Below are 12,576 nucleotides of genomic sequence, written 5' to 3' on the forward strand. Positions count from 1 at the left end.
TTGTTGCTGCTCTGTTTTTGTTCTCACCTCTCCACCTGATCTGAAATCAGACTCAGTGTAATGCGTGTAAATCAGTCACAGCAAATCAAAGGCTGTCATTACAACTACCTTTGATTTGAGATCATACTCCTGTGGAAAGGTGAAAAAGACACGTAAACAAATAAAGTGGTGCATCTCATCCTTGTTGAACTGATGATGTTTTTGAGCTTCAACTCATTGCTGCAGATCACCCAAAAGCATGTGTGATGATTCACTGAACCTCATAACTAAATCTCTTTACATGCCTTTCTTGCATAAGAAACTTTACTCATGACTGTATATCTATAAAGACAAATTCACTTACAATTACTGCATTGCAGCAATAAAAATGAGAGGACATAATCTCAAAATTTGTGAGCAAACCCTCCTGCTGTCTCTTGTTCAGGGTCTTTGCACAGGGGCCTTTGCAAAGATGCAGATGAGGCTGAGATGCAGGAGCTGATGTGCAGTCAAAGCTGTCCCCAAGCAGCTTACAGTATGTTTTTGTATGAGTGTAGGTGAGATAGAGAGGGGTAAACATAAATTTAAGAAAATAAGAAAAAAAACAAAAACAGAGGTCTTAGACAATCCAGATTTCCGTATTTCTTCGACATCTCATTAAGAAAACCGAACAGGTTATTCACACGTCATTTCGTGCATGACCGCTAGAGGGCGGATAATTTTAAAATGTGGCTGTCTGTCATGAAAACATGTTTGCTATAAGGACATTTTTGAAGTACAATTGCGTTATATCACTTATTTTCTTTCTTTTTCAGAGGAGGTACAGAAAACAGGGAAGAAAAAACGGACATAATTAGAAAAAGGGGGCGGGGACTAATTTTCTGTAACTGAAAAAAAGAACAAAGGTCACATCATAGAGAGGAACGATGAAGGAAACATCTCTGCAAAGTCTGCTCAGTAAGTAAAGACCTCTTTAATTTACTTAAAGTTTATTTGTTGTCTTTTTGGTTGCTGATTGAATACAGATGAAATAAAATGACATAAACGACAAAAATGAAACAGAATAGAAAGCAAGTTTAAAACACAAAGAAGACCAAATCGGCTGTGAGGAGGAAGTTTGCAGGCTTAACACAAACAAACAGGCTATGAAAAACTTAATTTAGTAATTTTGAAAACAGAACTGTGCAGTGGACATACATATCACCTGTGCTGTCCTTTAGACGATACATACAAAAAGTCTGCAGTATGAAAATAAATAAGAAAGATATGAATATAAATGGTAAAATAAAATAAAAGATAACAATAAAAGTTATTTATTCACAAAAATAAAAATAATAAGCAATACCAAACTGTAGTTTACACTATTGTTTCTACACAAAGGTAAATGTAGAACTACAGTCACTGATCTCTGACACAGTGTTATAAAAATAATTTAAGTTAAATCTATGATATCATCTTGAAAATAAACATGTTTTATGTAGAGTTTATTTCTATCAGTGTTTGTGTTTATGTCTGTGGACGTGATTCATGTCTGACTGCAGTCATCACATTTCACAAATCACAAGTTTCACATTTTGACATGAAGCACAAAGCAGACTTTAGAGGAACATTTTAATCAACACTGACACCACAGAGTCTCTTCTCCTTATTGGACACAGCAGTACAGAAGAAAATATGACTGACTGATGAAGAATTGATGTGTTTATGAAAACTCAAACCAACATTTCCTCTTTAGTTCTGATCTCACTGCTGAGCTGCACAACAAACCAAGGTCAGTAACCTTCTTCTGTCACAGTTTAAACCTGATAAATGTTCACTGATATAACCTGATTGGGTTCATGTTTCACAATGGAAAGTGTAACAGATCATCAGTTTTTCATTTTAACCCTCACAGCTCGTCTGACTGTGAGTCCCAGCAGCTCTCAGTTCTTTAAAGGAGACTTTGTGTCTCTGAGCTGTGAGGAGGACGACAGCTCTGCTGGATGGACTCTGAGGAGAAAGACAAGCAAACAACAGAGGACTCAGTGTGGAGATGGGTGGGGAAGATGGTCTGGTTCTTCATGTAGCATTAGCTACATGGACCCATTGGACAGTGGAGTTTACTGGTGTGAGTCCAGAGAGGGTCCCATCAGTAACATGGTTAACCTGACAGTCACTGGTAAGCTGAGTGTGTGGAGTTAGTGTTGATGAAGCTGTGTGTAAATGGATGAAATGCTGTAGTTTGTCTCTGTGTTGAGGTGGATCAGTGATCCTGCAGAGTCCTGTCCTCCCTGTGATGGAGGGAGATGACGTCACTCTGCTCTGTAAAACAAAGACCACTCCCTCCAACCTCCCAGCTGCTTTCTATAAAGATGGCTCCCTCATCAGGAAGCAGCCTACAGGTCACATGACCATCCAGCATGTTTCCAGGTCTGATGAAGGCCTCTACAAGTGTGACATCAGCGGTCATGGAGAGTCTCCATCCAGCTGGATCACTGTCACAGGTGACACACTCACCTGTCTGTGTTTCTGCAGCTTTCAACATTCACAATGTGACGACAACTTAATGACTGTGTTTGTTTTATTTTAGACAAACACACCACCACACCTCCACCTACATCCACAACTCTGGCTTCATCCACTTCTCCTCCATCACTGTCCTCCACTGCTCTCTCTGTGTTGTCATTTCTTAAATCGATCTGTGGGTTCTTACTGGTGTTACTGGTTCTGTTAGGGAGGACACGTGTTCACAGGAAAACTGAAGGTGAGACTCAGACTGTTTTTTACAGTAAATTATTTTGATGTGATATTCACTAATATGTTTCTCACAGTATGAAACAATAAATTAGTTTGCTGTTCATTCTGGCTCATTTCAGTTGATGGAGGAGACGTTAGAGATGACATCACGCACAGTCACAGAAAATCGCAAGTCATCAACAACAGCCAATCAGAGGAAGCAAAGGTAGTTTTTAATACACTGTGTGTTGGGGGTTCATGTTAATATTCAGAGGAACTATAAACGTTGGTTAAAGGAACACTGTGAACTCACTGGGCTTAAACTAATATGTCACACAACTTTATGAATACAATATTTCGATATGTACAAAAAGTCTCAAACAAATTCAAACATTGGTGACCTTGACCTCAGATTCAGATGTAAAGTTCTCTGAAAGTCTTTTTAATGCAAAAAGTCAAAGAGGTCATGCAGGATTTCTTAAAACAATGCCATAGATGTATTTACTCAGGAATAATAGATTATCTACTGATAATCTCTGACCATCTGGAATTTGGCAACTTCAACACAATTCATGCACATTTTATTTTAAATGTTTCTTATTGTTTCAGTATAAGAAACAATGGAAACGTCATATATATATAGTAGCAGACCTGTTTCAATCTTTAATAAAATAACATTCAAAACTTTTTCCCAGTTGACATTCAGTGTTTTTTTCATAGTAATCACTCTCCTGCTCTAACTGGATTTTGATTATAGATTTTCATTTCAACATTAAAGTCTGGAATATTTTTAAACCTGGTAAAGGATGACCTTGTAGTCCTGTCTTCCAGTACTTGTGCTCTCTGGAATTTTTGTGCCACCTAAAGCCAGGAGAGAAGAAGAGGCCAACAGAGAGCAGAGATCCTGAGAAAGCTGAAAGTTGGGAGACAGGAGAGAGAAGAGTTGTGTTAGGCTGCTTTTGGCCGACAGAACAGAGTTGTATGTTCTGAGTATGTAGGTGACCGTTAATGAATGCTGTTCTTTGCATGTGTTTTTCAGCCTGTGGTTAGTCTGTTAACAGAAACTAACAGCTCTGTGGTCGTCATGTTTCCTCTGTCAGATAAAAATACTTCAGCTGCTCAGGTTGTGCTGCAGGACTGTTAGTGTGCAAACAGAATCACACTTAGTTCAGTTCTCCTCACATACAGTGGCTTGCAAAAGTATTCGGCCTCCTTGAACTTTTCCACATTTTGTCACATTACAGCCACAAACATGAATAAATCTTATTGGAATTCCACCTGAAAGACCAATACAAAAATCATACTTGAAGTAAAATTTAAATGAACTGCACCGAATCATCTCAAACTGTCCTAAAACCACAACAGCTCCTCCTGCTGTTTCCACTGAGCTGAAAAATGATGACAGACAAGGATCTCTCCTCACTGTGCTGACCATAATGCACAGTATATACAGTGTGACAAAGTGTGGGTCTGTTTTGTACCTTCTGATAAAATGTTTTTTTCTTCTTATATTGTTTAACATCAGCAAACAAATATAACAAGTGAGTCTTATCCCCACAAAAAAGAACTGATTCAATTTTTAGGAAATATTTTCATTGTGCTAAATAGAAAGCAGTACTAAATTGCTGTCTTTTTTTTTTTTAACACAAATCCTTTTTAATATTACCACTTTTATAACTTGTAGCATGTCATGTCCTCTGTGTGTGTTTTATTGTACAGAGAGTGATCCTCTTCCCGTCCACTCAGCCCTGAGAGCTGAAGAAATCATTTATGGACAAACAGCTGTCTGAACAAACAGGCCCTGAGGTACAGCTGCTCTTTATTTACTAAAAGCAGAATAATTCTTATTTCAAAATATCACTGGTGTCATTATATGAATTATAACTGTTACATACTACAGTAATGCTTTATTGTCATCAAGAATTCTGAGATCTGACTTTATGTTTACTGTGCAGGACAGAAGAAAAGAGATGTATATTGTACATTAGTGTCATCATTATTTTTATTGAAATGATCTCATGAGAAATGTGTCCAAACCCTTTCACTGGTAAGGTCTGAATTTAAAATGTTCAAAGTACAAAAGTACAAAAGTATAGGATCAGCAGAATTTGCCCAAGAATGAAAGTAAAACTAGAGCTTATGACTTATATCTGATTTTATCCTACTGTACATTACATTACTGTTCCTTGTATTCATGAGGAGAACATGTCCACAACAGTCTTTAGTCTGTCCATGAGACAACTACTACTATTTTCATAGAAGAGCTTCTTTTTTTTTACAAAGCAATTTCTCTAAGTTTTTTTTTCCACACAGACATATTTTAAACTCCTGATGTGACATCATAACAGTTCTGCCTGATGGTTCATGTATCCTCTGCAAAAATGAGGCTCTTATCTTTTTAATGTGATGTAGGGTTTGTCTCTTTTGTTTAATAGAAGTGAGCATGCAGATTATTAAGTTGTTTTCCTTTGCCTCTGTTTCTTTTTATAAATAGTTGAATATCATAAACTATACAACAGCATGTGACAGATCTGACAAACTTAGCACGTCAATTGTAAAAATCACTTTTATAAAGATGAAATCACATCAGCAGCATCCTCCACCTGTAAGCTGTAAACATCTTGTAAACTGTATGAACATAGGAAGATTTGTCCTCTCTAAGTAATTGATTTTAGTAAGTTTATTTTGCATTTTGTAGTTAACATTTTTTGTGCGGCTGTTTTGGCTGTTAATAGGTTAAACTTGACCTTATAGTTGGGTGTGTGATAGAGAGCAAATTGAAATCACTTTCATGTCAAAAATATTGTCAGGTGCAGGTGCTGTGCAATATAATACTTTACACTTTTTATTCATTATTTAATCCTTCACATTTACGTCATACTTACTTCATGCTTAATACTGAAACTTCTTTAAATTCCTCCCAAATTTAGAGCCGATCAGTTTAACTTCAAACTGAACTCACACATATACTGTCTGTATACAGTGTAACTAAAAATAACTAAAATATAAATGTAATGCATTGTTTTGAATGTCCTCTGTAGCTTTGCTCTTTGTGTGGCACCGTGCAGTTGATTCTACAGCGTTGTCCTGCTTTCTCTGCAGCATTAATAAACTTTGCTGTCACATGTTGTTCCTTTTGTGTGGTTCTGCGGGTTTCAGAAATAGCAGTGATGGAAAATTTGAACAGTGTTTATAACTGATACACACCTCTGTCCTATTGGCCCATCGTCAAGTATGTCAATGACACCACTGTGGTTGAGACAGTGTACAGCTATATAGATATAGACAAGATGTTCTGCTGGTGCTCACTATATAACCTCAAGGTGAACATCAAAACAAAAGACCTCATAATGGACTTCAGGAGACACAGACAGGTCCACTCCCCTCTCACAATAAATGATGGACACATGTCGTAGTCACCTGCGTCTCCCGCGGCTTCTTCTCCTGAGTCATTCGGACTGTTATTAAACACTATCTGTCCCTGCTCACCCACCTACCTCATCCATCTGAGCCACGGCCTGACTAACCCTCATCACTCAGGCAAAACACACAGACTCTATTCAGATCAAGCCTTTTCTTTGCAATGCTTTCAAGCACTTTGCAACTATTTCGTTCTCTAATGTATGCCTTTCTCTTATTTGTGTATATATTTGTATATATATATTCCTCCTGATTTCATAATTTTATTTATTCTTTCTGTTTAATATGTTATTTTCTTCATCATTTGCTGTGGAACACCTAGAATTTTTTCGTACATGTACAATGATAATAAAGGTCTTTTCTATTTGGGTTATTCAGTCATTCATTCACTATCGCTGGAGAGCAGACCAACGGTCTCTCTCATTTGTAAATGTGCAGTACTGTGCCAGCTGCAGTGGATGTTTTGTTTTGTTTTGTTTTTTTGTCTTTCAGGAGCCCATTTATGTTTTCATCAGTACTGAGGCTTTGCTGATAGTTCTGATCTCTCTGACCAGCTGAAAAGGTGCTGGGTTGGGTGCAACCCAATACCAGTAAAGTGTTCCTAATATAGTGGCTGATTGATATTTGCATGGCGTATAAAGGCATCAGTCACAGAAAGATAAAAGCCAGTAGATGGCAGCAGAAAGATGTATATATATATTGGGCGTTAAGGGATCCCTTCCCAGACGCCTTAACGCCCACTCACACCCTTGGCATCTGACCTCAGGAAATCAGATGATAGGGTGGGACTAGGTTTCACAATGAGCTCACCCGAAACCCTGGCTAATTGTGACCCACACCCGTTTTCACACCTTGGTTCATGTGATTAGCTAGAGGATCATCAGGGGGTCCTTTTGTCCCTCTTTGGGGGGGAAACTCCCACACCCTGTGGGAGTTTCCCCCCCACTGGGACTCTTCACCATTTGACCCTGGAACTGAAGAAGCTTCTCGGATGAGAGGTGAAACGTCTTCAAACAACTTAGGCACGCGGTGACACACACACACACACACACACACACACACACACACACACACACACACACACACACACTAAATGCTACGTATCTCTTACAGGATAACAGAGACGCTGAAAACAACATAATGAAATCACTGTCATGTACACGCACACTCTATAAACCTACACTGGAGTGTTTATTTTTATGTAAAGCATTTAACTCATATATTTGATGCAGTTAGGTCAAGTATTATTCACATGACTATCATAAGATTATCACAAAAACTATGCTGTTTACTGTACTAATGTGTGACCTTTGACCATGTTGTGACCTATTGTCAAAAGGCAAAGCAAAGGGTTAACCTAAGGGTGTCCTTTTGGGCAGGGCCCTCAGCCAGAGCCCTGGCTCAACCCTGGCCTGTACTTGACCCTGCACCTGCTGTTCCTGGGCACGTGGGAAAGTTACTCAGCAGCAGGAGGTGGGACTACTGGTACCTTTAAAAGGGGGCCTGGGAAAGACCTCGGGGCTTTTTCCTGCTGTCTGTCTGTTGGGGTTGGTCCCAACCTGCATGCGCTTACGGCGAAAACCCAAGGGGAGCTTTGCTTTTCCTTCTGTTTTGCTGAGCTGCACTGTTTAATAAAACAGCTGGCATAGAACTTTGTTCCTCTCCTGTGATTTTTTGTGTTTTTGATTTTAATTGAAATTGGGAAGCTGAGATCCACCTATTTCTAATCTGAAGAATTACTCTCAATTGTGACAACCACACTTCCACAATTCCTTCCTCTGGCCATCACCAGTAGGCGGTAGGTGAAGTGTCTTGCCCAAGGACACAACGACCGAGACTGTCCGAGCCGGGGCTCGAACTGGCAACCTTCCGATTACAAGAGGAACTCCCAACTCTTGAGCCACGATCGCCCTATAAGTTGTGGGTAAATATAAATTTCCAAAAATGCAAAGTCTGTTGCACTAAGAAGTAGTGATGGGCAGATGAAGCTTCATGAAGCACTGAAGCTTTTCATCTAATTGGTTCACCCCAGCGCAAAGCTTCTTGAAGCTTCATTTGCTCTAGTAGGTCTACTGGACGTAAAAATATTAGTTGGCATGAATTTGAAGAGTGTGGCATTTTGCACACAGCCTGTAAATGTCAACAACAACAGGAGTGTGTAAAACATGCATATTGTAGTTATGGCAGTATACTGTGTATATTTATACTGGCAATAAGGAAAGACAATAAAAACAAAGCACAAATATAAATATCACACACGTAACTTATTACAGTTGTATAATATTGTTCTATCACTTAGTAAGATTACTGCATGCTATATTATCATGGCATTTGATGGCTCACCTGGTCTTGCTCCACAATCGGTGTTCCCCTTAGTCTCATGCAAAGCTCTGCAGTGCCTGAGCATGGATGTGGTGTTGCTGTTATATCCGAGCTCCCTGGCACATAGCAAACACTTCACCTTGTACAAAAGTAAAGACAGCTTAAAATAAATTGTATTGCACCATCAGTATTATGAAAATACATCTTCTGTAGAACTTTACATACCTTGTTGGGAGGAATAAGATCAAAATGTTCCCACACAGGGGAGGACATCCTCCTCTTCTTAGCTGGCTCCATCCTCTCCTGACTTTCTCTCCTCACTCTCATAAACCTCCACACTCTCTCCAAACTCTCACTAACCGCAACTCTCCATCAAACACCCAAATTTTGAATGAAGTCTGAGGGGTTTATATCGCTGTCATAGCTCGCGGCAAAGTTCGAACCACTTCCTGAACCAGTCACGTGCTACAGCCGGGCAGCGAGGCTTCGGACGTCATCATTTTCAGCTCCTCCTATAAATGAAGCCTTGATACGTGCATCGCAGAAACGCCCCCTCAATTACTCGACACAAGCTTCGAAGCCTCGATACAGAACATCACATCACTACTAAGAAGCGTGCGGTTGATGAATTGGGACACAGCCTATGTCCACTGTGAACAACCATCTCTTAACAGAGGCAGTGGCTTATGACACAAAATGTCTGCCATCTATTCTACTACACACTCTACTACAATCATTAAAAGTATATGAAAATAACTTGATAAAATAACAATAGGAAGTTAAACAAGGGGTGCTTTAGATGGTGTCAGTGGTCGCTAAAACACACAATCCTGCACCTTCTCCATTTTCTCAATTCGACAGCCAGCAGGACTGAGGTACTGAGGAGCTGTTTTTAAGTGACCACATGGACCATCCTGCCCACATTACCACATTGTTATGGAAATGTAATTAATAAAGCCTACAGAGATCATGAGCAGTAGCCAACATCTTTTAATAAACCCAAGCTTGAGTGAGAGAGAAGCCATCGCAGCACTGACAGCAGTCTCTCTGAAGATCCCAGCATAGTCCTGGGTTACATATTACATAGCTGTTGCTTAAACATTTGATCTTTCCTACGGAAAGATTTTACAATCCCTTATCACCTCTTTAGAGGGTCATAGCAGATTGCCCTTTGCCACTTGCCCAGTCCTCAAAGACATGGTAAACAAAGGGTCTTGAAACGAGAAGTTCATGTTCATAATGATGACATGTTAAAGAAAAGTGAAACAAAATGTTCTCCCCTACCAACGAAAAACAGCTAAGAGCATCTTGACCACAGCAGAGAAAAAGTTGTACACTGGGGGTGATTTTGAACTATGGATATTAGGCCATTCAACTTCAGGTTTGGGGTCAGACTACTGCAAAATCTTGAGCCATCAAGCCAATTGAAAAATTCCAACAGTTTCTGAAAGTAACAATCCTCCTTATGTCAGTTATATTACAATCACAATTATCATTGTGTTTATCCCAGGTCAACATCCAAATATCATGAAATAACACAGAAAATAATACAGCAAAGGCAAAACAATAAAAAAGATCCTGAATGTTGAATGAAAATCAGTTCTCTGCAGAGCTGCATCACACTTACCGATTCTCTCTTCTCTCAATCAACCTTTGTTTTCATGTGACTACAGTACAAAAGTGCATAGTCACTGCTTTCAGGATTCATTCATTACAGGAGTTATAGATGATTTAAAAAAGGTGAACACCTGTCTAACACCAGCGACAGGTTACACTTCAGAGTGTTAACCATTACGATCATTGAGCTTCGGTGAGAATTTTGGACAGACAATGAGGACAAAAGCTCCAGAGTATGGACACAGATCCTTATTCACTTAGCTGGTCTTTAAAATTTCAAGTCTTTGTCAGAAGAAACACTTCTAATAGAGATTGCAAATGTGGCGTCATTCAGGAGTAAAACCGCAAAGGATTCTGGGAACGAGTGGCACAGTCACACAGCGATAAAAAGAAACACAAAAAAATGGCAAGAAGCTGTTGTATTATTAACTGCAATAGCCGGTCGCATGGCAGCCACGGGAAGCCGACGGGTAAAGAGATCGTTTTTTTATCAGATTACGTTGTGGAAGAGAAATTGTTTAAGCCATATTTCCGAAGTAACAAAAAGCCAACGGATGGCCTGGATTGCAGCCATTCAAAGACCAAATATAACGTTTCAGAACACTCCAACTCACATGTTAGTCTGCTCCAAGCATTTCCACAAATGTAAGTCTTCTGTTGTAGTTGTAATTACGTAATTTATCATAACATAATTGTTGATGTAGGTTACAAATAAGTTTTATATTGATTTGAATTGAATTCTTTGCGCTATGCTGCTTTGTTCACTGTGGCTTTGAGGGCTAATGTTTGTTGTGTTTTGTAGGAAAACCAGCCTACAAAATGCTGGAATGCGATCCAGACTGGGCACCCTCTATCAACCTGGGTCAGACCGAGTTTAAAGCTGCTACCACAGCCAGATTTGATTGGTTAAGAGAGAGAGCGAGATCAAAACAGCCACGAAACGTCCTGCATATATGTGCCCAAGGGTTGTATTGAAGCAATCAAGTGATGAATAACTGTTTTCCAGTATGTTGTTTTGCAATGTTGTTGTTTTTTTTTGTTGCATTGTTGATTTGTTTTTCACCGAAGCAGCTAATAAAGCATGATGGAATACAATTTTGCGTCTTTCCTGTAAGAGTCTATAATAGAATGAAACAATAATGCCAGTTATAAATAAAGACAATAAATTGAATGAATTACGAAGCACTCATTTTATTTCTATTAGATCTGAAAATGTTGTGTAATGCTAGAACCTGAAACGACAAATAGATGTGTTTGCCTGTACAGAAGATAAAGGAAAAAAAAACAAAACAACAACAGCTGTGAAATGGAATAGTCCAAATCACCAAAGTAAACTGAACCTGGGCTTGTTGCAGGGATCTGAAGTTCCTAAACATTTTGTGAGTGTATGCACTAAAACTTAGGACCATATAATAATAAATATGTGCATCATGAAAGTCGGGCAGCACGCTAACGTCCTTACTTCACTCTGTATGCTTGTATGGGTCTGACCCTTTCACTCTTTTGATTTTTTTCCTCGTCCATTTTTTTTTGCCTTTTTGTCAAGTCTGTCTTTGTACGGACCTGCCGTGTTCTCCGTCGTTTTGTACAGAACTGTTTTTGGGGCAAATAAAATGCAAGTAGGGATTAAAACCGCAGAATTAATGATTACCGGTGCTGGAAATACTAGCGCTTGATGCAGTGTTTTGATTTTGTTGCCACGGGTACCCACAAAGCAATGCACGAAAGTCATGTGGTCTGTCAATCTCTATTGTGCTTTGTACATTGTGTTGTGTTTGTACAATGTTGACACAGTAGTATTCCTAAAATTTAGACAATACTTGTACAATATCTAATTCCATTCAATCAGTCCCTCTTCTTTAATAATGATATTTCTTTACCAGACAACAGAAAGTAGTTTGTAAAAACAAATTGCTTGCTAATAAAAACTTCAATTCCCTGAATCATGAAGACAATTTATAAGCCCACACTCTATAATCCTTCCCGACTTCTTCCTACTAACCATGTTGTTTGTTCCTAGAACCACATCTAACCTTATTTGCCTTTTTTTTAAAAGCTACTTTAACAGCTTAATATCCCTAATGATTTAAATGTTGGTGAAGTAGATTCACCTTTATGTAACCTTGCCTATGCTTCTTTAAGCATCAAGACACGTCACTTACAGAATTTATGGGTTTAAAGTAGCATAGGTATGGTTACATGACAGAAAAATGCCACTACATTTAATTTTGGGAGATCTCGGATAAGAGATCTTAATCTTAAATTACAGAAGGTAAGGTGATTAATCATTAAACTCATTTTGCCTTTGATCAAAGTTCAGAACATACAATACAAGTATAATACTTGTAATACTAGATAAAAGTTACAGTGTTTCCTTAACTACAATCTGGAATTTGAACTATCATTAACTTCACATGTCTCGATTTTCTAGAGGATATTCACTCTGTTTTGGTGTCCTCATTTGACAGTAAAATCTGTTAGAAGATTAAATAAAAACCTTGTTTAAAGTCAGCTTCAGGCATG

At 38.7% G+C, this 12,576-nt stretch overlaps 2 long non-coding RNA genes across 4 annotated transcripts; both read left to right on the forward strand.

Moving 5' to 3' along the window:
* The first annotated feature begins 903 nt into the window (after positions 1–903).
* LOC120437341 lies at positions 904–1,919 on the forward strand. The gene is made up of 3 exons (XR_005611040.1): positions 904–936; positions 1,638–1,750; positions 1,874–1,919. It is a non-coding gene; the product is annotated as an uncharacterized LOC120437341 (long non-coding RNA).
* A 486-nt stretch (positions 1,920–2,405) lies between these two features.
* LOC120437323 lies at positions 2,406–5,823 on the forward strand. 3 transcript variants are annotated; one of them, XR_005611024.1, is made up of 5 exons: positions 2,406–2,462; positions 2,549–2,722; positions 2,835–2,920; positions 4,414–4,500; positions 4,650–5,823. It is a non-coding gene; the product is annotated as an uncharacterized LOC120437323 (long non-coding RNA). The 3 variants fall into 3 exon arrangements; XR_005611022.1 differs by having other exon boundaries at positions 4,414–5,823; XR_005611021.1 differs by having other exon boundaries at positions 2,835–5,823.
* The last annotated feature ends 6,753 nt before the right edge of the window (positions 5,824–12,576 follow it).

This window comes from Oreochromis aureus, linkage group 3 (genome assembly GCF_013358895.1).
Source record: "Oreochromis aureus strain Israel breed Guangdong linkage group 3, ZZ_aureus, whole genome shotgun sequence".
In the NCBI taxonomy this organism is placed as follows: Eukaryota; Metazoa; Chordata; class Actinopteri; order Cichliformes; family Cichlidae; genus Oreochromis; species Oreochromis aureus.